General features: G+C 32.0%; 2 non-coding genes across 2 annotated transcripts; both read left to right on the forward strand.

The window, feature by feature from the left end:
• Window positions 1-619: 619 nt before the first annotated feature.
• On the forward strand, window positions 620-703 carry TRNAL-CAA. Its single transcript has one exon. It is a non-coding gene; the product is annotated as a tRNA-Leu (tRNA).
• Window positions 704-2,083: 1,380 nt separating this feature from the next.
• Window positions 2,084-2,167, forward strand: TRNAL-CAA. The gene has a single exon. It is a non-coding gene; the product is annotated as a tRNA-Leu (tRNA).
• Window positions 2,168-8,913: the final 6,746 nt, after the last annotated feature.

Genomic DNA, 8,913 nt, shown 5'->3' on the forward strand with positions numbered 1-8,913 from the left:
CCGGGAATGAGATTCCCGGCCAACCAAATATGAGAATGTAGATTTTATTCCCATTTGAATCTCACATTCCTTGATCCAAACACCCCCTTCGTAATAAATGGAAACGTGGAAAGAATATTTTTTATAAAACACCCGACTTAAATTATGCTAACAACACTTTGTATGTTCCATCATGTTGTTGATTAGAATTTAGAACAATAAATCCAGATAAAAATGTAAAATAATTCTAAGGGTACTCTACTGTAGCAACATGATGAGTAGTTAAGGAGGTAGTTTATGCTCCATCCATAGGCTGAAGTAACGAAAGGGAATGTACAAGTGAATTAGAAGATGCTTGTTACAGTAAAACTTCACACGGTAGTATGTAGAGATTTCAAGCATAGGATGATATTTTCTACATTGCCTTAGTTTAGCTGGATGAAGGAACTCAAACAAATTCCACATTGTAGGAGCAATATGAGAACCGAAACCTGAAGGCAATTTAGAGGTTCGAAAAGGTAACAAGTAATTAAGTTTGTCATGGCAATATCAGAACCTATGCATTCATCCCATTATTTTCTCATTTTTTGTGAGCAAAATACATACCATCAAAGCCCATGAAGCATCCATTTTCAATTAGGTCAGGATGGCCGAGTGGTCTAAGGCGCCAGACTCAAGTTCTGGTCCTCGTGAGAGGGCGTGGGTTCAAATCCCACTTCTGACATAGATTTTCAATGGGCCGTCATAATAATCCATTGAGCTTTTATTCTCATTGTTTAACTTGAGTTAAACACATGGCTTAGTTCAGCTAATTCGTGTAAAATTACATTTAATGATCAAATTTGAATCTAATAATTGTAAGAAAAACTACTTTATATATCATTAAACTTGACCTATTAACTCATTTATATCACCAAAATTTTAATTTTATCAATTACAACACTAAACTTTAGTTTTACATTCAATTATATCACTCCGTCACTAAGCTAGTAATGGGATGATGGCATGACTAACGGTTATTGATGTGACATGCCACACTAAAACGATGTCATTTTGATACGACTGTTCTGATGCCCAAATGATGTCGTTTTATACACTGAACTTTAGGAGTGTATCAATTTTACCATGGAAGTTTTAAACACTCTTCTTTTTTAGTATTGCACTTTCTAGCCGCTATCGGCGACCAAGCACCACCAATCATTAGTCAATATTTTGTGACAATATCAATACCAAAGCGTTCGTATTTCACTTATCTTTATTCTCATATGATTGATTTTCCATGAAATCTACTCATAATTGATGACAATCCATTTAAAAGTTCGACGTATTAATACTTCGATATCTTTCAATGACCATACGATACGACTAGTTTTGAGGAATGTTGCACGTCTTCTCGAAATAATGTTTTACATCGTTTGGATTTTCGAACAAACATCCAAATCCTGTAAATCTAAGAAAGTCTCTAAACATCTAAAAATGATAGATTTTTTGTTTAATTTCATTGATTTTGAGTGGGTTTCGAATAATACTAATCATATGAGAATAATGAGAAGTGAAATGCGAACATTTTGATACTAAATTTACCGCAAAAGATGATTAGTGACGAGAAATGATTGGTTGTCGGCGACGGACGGAAAGTGTAATGTCAAAAAAGTAAAATGTTTAAAAGTTCAACGGCAAAATCGATACATACATAAAGTTTAATGTCTAAAATGATGTCATTTTAGGTATCAGAACAGTTGTGCCAAATTGATGTCATTTTGGTGTGTCATGTCACATCAATAACCGTTGGCCATGTCATCATCTCGTTAGTGACTTAACGATTAAGTGACATAATTAAATGTAAAATCGAAAATTCAGTGTTACAATTGACAAAATTAAAAGTTTATTGATATAAATAAATCAATATTTAAAGTTTAATGATACATGAAGTAATTTAGATGTATGATATATGGAGATGAAAGTGGGCACAAACCTTTTGGGTTCCATCTCCCCCAAACTTCCATATATGTTGATGTTGACGCATGCAAACCTTTCCCATTATTCTCTCATTTTTGTAATTCAAATTCTTTCAATTAAAGCCCCTCGTTTATAGAACCATTCAGTCAGGATGGCCGAGTGGTCTAAGGCGCCAGACTCAAGTTCTGGTCCTCGTGAGAGGGCGTGGGTTCAAATCCCACTCCTGACATTTCATTGTACACTCCCTATCATCAACAATTTACATGAACCTGCACGACGCTATCCTGCAACACTTGGAAACCTTTCGTTGCTGTTGGCAATCTTCATGAGTGGGAACTGTTTCGATGGCGATTTGCCATCCGAGTTGGCCAACTTGCATTGCTTGTAACTCGTTGACTTGAGCCAGCTCAACATTTAACTTTGATGATATATAATTAATTTTTAAGTTACTATAGGTTTGAAACCATTACAATTAAGGTTTTGTCCCTCCCAATTTTTTTTGATATAATTATTTTTTAGGACACTGTCGATTTTAAAATTGATAAAATTAAACCTTGACCTCAAATTTATTTGGTTTAAATAATTATTTTTTAAGATATTTGAATTTTAAAATTAGTGAAATTAAACTCTTAATCTCTTAATTTCTTATGGTTTAATTATATTTTGAACCATATTTATTTTAAAGTTAAACAACTTACCCTCTAATTGTTCAATCCTAACCCTGTCCTTGATAGGAAGAAAACCTCATGAGATTTGTCAGCTTCAAATTTTCATGAGATTTGTCACCTGGATAACTCTATATATATGTATTTAGGAAACTAAGCCTGGTAACAACTGGACTTCTTTCCAATGTTGCAGACTTGCAGTCATAGATTATCTGCTCTTGAAGCCGTCGGAAGTTAGTTTCACCGGGATAACTACATATATGTAGTTTAGTCACCACAAATATTTCCTCTCAAAAAGTTCAGTCAAATATTCTTCTACTAAATATATACGAATGGTCTAAATGTCTTGAAGACTATCATTCCAACTGTTATAAATCATGTCAAAAAATACATAAAAAATCATCAATTCAATTATAATCATCAGTATTTTCAATCTGTGTAGAAAGAAATAATAATATGAGCAAGGTTTCTAATGTTTTGTGCGCGGTTGCACTATTGGTGGTGGTGTTTTCAGGTGTGGAGGTAGCAGCGGAACCTTAATGTGATAATGCGTTGGATTGATGAGTCCATGTTTGAATGAGTACAAGAAACCAGCCCCATCAGCTGCTTGTTGCGCCAAGACGAAGGAACATGTGTGGAGTTAAATTTTCCTCATGTTAAAAAATTAATTCGTTTCATTACCATCTTTGGATCAATGATTGATCTAATATGGTTGTGTACTCATAATTTGAAGTAATTATAATATTAGTGGTTTCTTATATTTTTAAAAATTTAGTGATTCTTTTAATATTTATTTTTATTATACTGATTTTCTTAACTTAACAATTGTCGAATTTTATCAAAGTTAAGTGAAAAAACACCTCACCGTTGAGGGCAATGGAAGCACCGATTTTATAAATTAATTAGGGTATAGTATGTAAATAGTTTTTTAGATTATAAAATATTTGTGTGGATTTTTTTAATATTAAAAATTATAAAATAATCAATCGAGTTAAAAAAATAAATCAATATTTGCAGATGATATTGTGATTAATAAGGGGGAAAAAGACAGTTTATATAGAATTGATATATGTTCTCACTCGATCAAATCGATTCTCGAATTTCCGGGTGTTACAAATCAAAGGTATTTAGTGTTTAGGAGTTGTTATTAAATCACGCGGACTTTATATGACCAACATGCCTTGATGACTAAAGTGCCTTATGTGATTAGGAGTATGACAAATCTTTACACCTTGAATAAACCTCTCGTATCATAAGATGAGTCTTACATAATGTACTAAAAAAGGGAACATGTTAAGATTGAGAATAAGTCCGTAAGGATTTGTGGGGGGAAGACATATGCCCTACATGATGTGTAATCAATATAATTGTGTAGTAACCTACAATGTTTGACATAAAGAGAATTTGTTGATATGTGTGATATACAGACATTTATATATGTATAATCGCAAAAACGATAAATTATTCAAATTGGTACATTTTTTCAGATTGATATATTCTTAATTAATCTTTATGGTCATTAGACATGAATTACAACTATTAGAATTAAGATTTTAAAATTCTATAAATGGAGCATACATATATTAATTTAATATTTACATCAAAGGTCAAGCTATTTATTCGGTTTAATAGACACATCTCATATTTTGTTACCACAAATATTTCCTCATCATATGTTTAGTCAAGTAGTCCTCCACTAAATTTACATGTATGGTCTAAATCTCTTGAAGGCTACCATTTCAGTTGCTATAAATTGCGTCAAATCATACGTGAAAAAGCATCAATTCAACTATATCATCAGTATTTTAAATTTGCGTAAGAAAAATAACAAAATGAGCAAGGTTTCCGTTGTCTTGTGTGTGGTGGCACTGTCGGTGGTGGTGTTTTCAGGTGCGGAGGTAGCAGCGGCACCGAAATGTGATAATGCGTTGGATTTGATGAGTCCATGTTTGAACGAGTACAAGAAGCCAGCTCCATCAGCCGCTTGTTGCGCCAAGACAAAGGAACATGTTGACTGCTTTTGTGGGTACATGAAAAGTGAAGATCTTAAACGAGTTTTTGATAGAATCGAGATCGAAAAGATGGCTAGCACGTGCGGAGTTACATTTTCGTCGTGTTAAAAAATATTCTTTTTATATTATTATCTCTGGGTCGATGATATCGGCATAAAAATGATTGTGTACTCATAATTTGAAATAATTATAATATACTGGTGATTTCTTTTACTTTTAATAATATTAACGATTCTTTAAACGGCACCGTTTAAGCTTTTGAGCTCGAGTCACTTTGCTTGAGAAACAACACGAACATCGTGTTTTGGCAACCAATGGCGCCCCTACTATTCTATCCTCCAGTGATGATACAACCTCCTCGAGCCCCTACCCCACTATACTATTGGTGCTGATCTATGAGTCTGAGCAGGGGTGACATTAACATCCTTTGGTTATTCTTTGAGAAAATGTTAAGGAACCCTATAAAAAGGTCATGTTCCTCTTCCAGCACCCCCTCCATTGTCTTTGCTTGCAGTACTCGTAAGTTTTCCGTAAAGAGGCTCTCATAAAACCTCTTGCACTTATCACCAAAGTGGTAGACTGTGGTCGTAGCTAGAATCTTGAAACTGATATTTGCATTCATCTCTAAGGTTGTGGCAGCATAGTGCTCTTTGTCGATTGGAGTCTCCTATGGTGCAACAAGTGGAGCAGGCTGGGCCCATAGGATAACTTGAACTAAGTTATAACAAAATAGAGTTTATAGAAGAATTATCAGTAAGAGTCCTACAACTACATATACCCAAAACTTAGAATAAATCAGTAAGAATCCTGCAACAAAATAGAGTTGACAGATTCATAAAATGTAATTTTTTTTTAATTGATACATTCTTAATTAATATTTGCGATCTTTGAAAATGAACTACAACTATTAAATTAATATTTTATTATTGAACCATATATATATATATATATATATATATATATATATATATAAATATTTACAGTGTTCAAAGATGAAGCTATTTACTCGGTTTTATAATATTTATTAATGTTTATATATGTGCAACAAAATTATCTAAAGTAAAAATGAGTTGTCTAGATCAAATTATTATATTTCTAAGATGGGTAAAATATACTATTTCTTATTGAACTTTACTCTCTCTCTTATTTTACTCACCGTACTTTTAAATTTTCTAATTTTCAACATTGAACTTTTGAATTGTTTCTGTGTTGTTCACTCTAAATTATTTTATTATTATTTTCGTATGACGTGATATTTTTATTATTATTTAATATAAAAATAATTTAAAACATAAAAAAAATTGATGGTGGTCGTTCGTTGGTTCGCCAGCGTTGGATGCCACCAGCAACAATTGTATATGGTAGTAGTTTCAGTCCCAAATTTCATAAGTCACTTCGCCTCGCCCTCTGAGTCCGAATCCAACCTTCATTTTGTCAGAATATGTGTCGAAGTCCACGAATTAGATATCAAAAGTGGGAAACCAAAATGTTTCCGTCGAGATTCACAGGTTTTGAGATATTTTCCGATAAAACATCCACCATATTTTTACTCATGGGACCGAGGCGAAGCAACCCATGAAATATGGGACCGAACAGTTACAACCTACGATGGCCGATGATGGCATCCAATGCCGGCAAACAGTGAACTACCATCGTTTGTTTTTATTATATTATTTTTATATTTTAATAATAATAATTCAAAAGTGAGCAAAACATGAACAATTTGAAAGTTCGGTGAGAAAATTGAAAAAATTGAAAGTACAATGAGTGAAATAGGAAAAAGCTCATTGAGGAATGGTGTAATTTACCCTTCTAAGATAAACTTTTTGTTATTTTTGTAACCCTAAATTTGATCCAAATATTATAATCAAACCTTAAATTATGCTAGTCACCGAAATGACCCATAAAATAATTACATATTTGGTTCTCAATATTTATACATTCTATCAATTTGATCATAATTTAATTCAATTAAAATAAATTTATTTTCTAATTAGATGATGACACATGTCACTACTTGATTATATGATATTTTCTTAATTTTTATTTATTTAATCGAATAAATTTTTTATCGAATGTCACCACCTTATTAAAGATAAAATAAAGAAACAACCTGCACTCAATAATTTAACCCATCCTGCCACCTTTGAAAAACAAAGCAACAAGACAAGAATTAAATCCACGGATAACAGCAACTAGTGGAAATGTATCAGATTGACCCATTCCATCACGCTAGCAACGCAAAATAACCCGCAGCACCAACATCTTCGCTCACTAATGCAAGCAGACGATCAATTTTGAATCTACAGCTAATCCTTGAAATATTTCCAGCCCCACAAACAGAGCAATCGGAACTAGAACACAAATCTGAAACAGTTTAAACCAAAACAGCGAGAATAACAGACCAACAGGCGGGCAACAGCCCAGCACGAGCCAAATCACCAACATTTACAGCAAGGAAGTCTAAGTCTACAATCCTCGATGCCAGAGCCCAACAAACGAACGCCTGCCTTACACTATACCATCGTTTCGAGCTATAAAAGAAACATTCAAACACTCCCGCAGGCCCCCATCATAATACTCACATCCTGCAAATAGAGACAGCATTCGGACATCGAACAAAATCTTGAATCGAAGGCAGACACAGTGGCCATTTACTTTTCATCCAGACCCCAATCCTAAGGGCAGCTAAAATAGGTTGTCAATAAGTAATGCAACAGAGTAAAAAATTAAAAATAGTTTATAAAATAAATTATAAAATATACTAATATTTATGTTATAAATATATTTATTAAGGGTTAGGATCTACTTACACAATGTAAAATTCTTTTAATATTACACAGATTTATGACCGTCTGACGAGTATTAAATTTTCATATTGAAATCTTTAGTTTTTAATTTTTCATAATGTATCATCATCTCGTTAGAAGAAACTAATTTAATAAAAATTTAGTAATATTAATTTAATAAAAATCATGTTGGATATATAGCAATACTACGTAAATAATTTGAACATGTGTCATGTCATCACTTTTCTCTTGGATTAATCTAGGATAAGTACAAGATAGTATATATTCAAATATAACTCTCAACCATTTGATATTAATCGCTCACCCCTCTGACATTCATAGTGCCCGAACCTGGGATCTAAAGGAATAACACTAATTCCTTTACCACTAAGGTCGCTTGGTTCGTTCGTGTCACGTTATCACTTATATACATATGATAATGTTATGCAAGTATTGTAGATACATAAGACTTTTCACATTAATGAAACATGATTTTTATTTATATACGCGTCATTTTAACTAAAAATGAAATGTTCAGAACTAAAGCGCTTCCAACAAAAGAATGAAAATGAAAATAATTATTAATTAAACATTAGTAGTTAAATGTCAAAATTCAATTAGTTATAAAAAAATACATTTTTTTTACTTTGTATATAATATACATGATCAGAATATAAATTTATATAGTTGCACTTATCCATATATGTATGTATTATTTATAATTATAATCAAACAACTTAATATTAGTAATGCCATTATATAAATAACATTAATATACAAATTTATTTACGAACAAACATATTAATATACATTTTAAGGCTTAAATACAAAAACCCTTATAGAATAAGTAAAAAAAAAAAAAACCAATTGAGTCCCTATTTAAAAACTTAATCAATTGAACCCTTCTTCTAAAGTTTTGAAAGTGTCAATTGTTTATTAAATAAATGTAATTATAATTTCAAATTAAATAAAAATTCAAAGGTCAATTAAAAATTTCATTTTAAATGGTCAATTTATGTACGAAACTTTCAAAGTTTTTATGAGAAGTGAGAACCTCTTTTGTATTTAGGAAACGAAATGGGTAAAAGGGTGTAAACCAGTAGAGTAGAGTTCGAGTATTGCTGAATTCGACTCGACTCAAACTCGAAATCCTGAACTGAAGCTCGTGAGCAGCTCGAAAAGGATGGAAATGAAAAAAAAAACTTAAACTTAACAAGATTAAATCCTCAAACTCAAACTCAAACCTGAACCTTAAATACATGAAAACCTTATTGTATTTTTTTAAAAAAATCAACACATAAATGTTAATATTATTAATAATTTATTTTAAAAAAATAAAATCTTAATATATTATATTTTTGAGTTGCTCACGAGCTTTTCGAGTCGAGTATCAAGTAGCTCGTTTCGGCTCGTTAAGAATTCAAGTCGAGCTCAAGTTCGAGTCGAGCTCGAGTTCGAGTCGAGCTCGAGTTCGAGTCGAGCTCGAGTTCGAGTCGAGTCCATTCGATC

This window comes from Hibiscus syriacus, unplaced genomic scaffold, assembly GCF_006381635.1.
Source record: "Hibiscus syriacus cultivar Baekdansim isolate YM2019G1 unplaced genomic scaffold, ASM638163v2 tig00011079_pilon, whole genome shotgun sequence".
Taxonomy (NCBI): Eukaryota; Viridiplantae; Streptophyta; class Magnoliopsida; order Malvales; family Malvaceae; genus Hibiscus; species Hibiscus syriacus.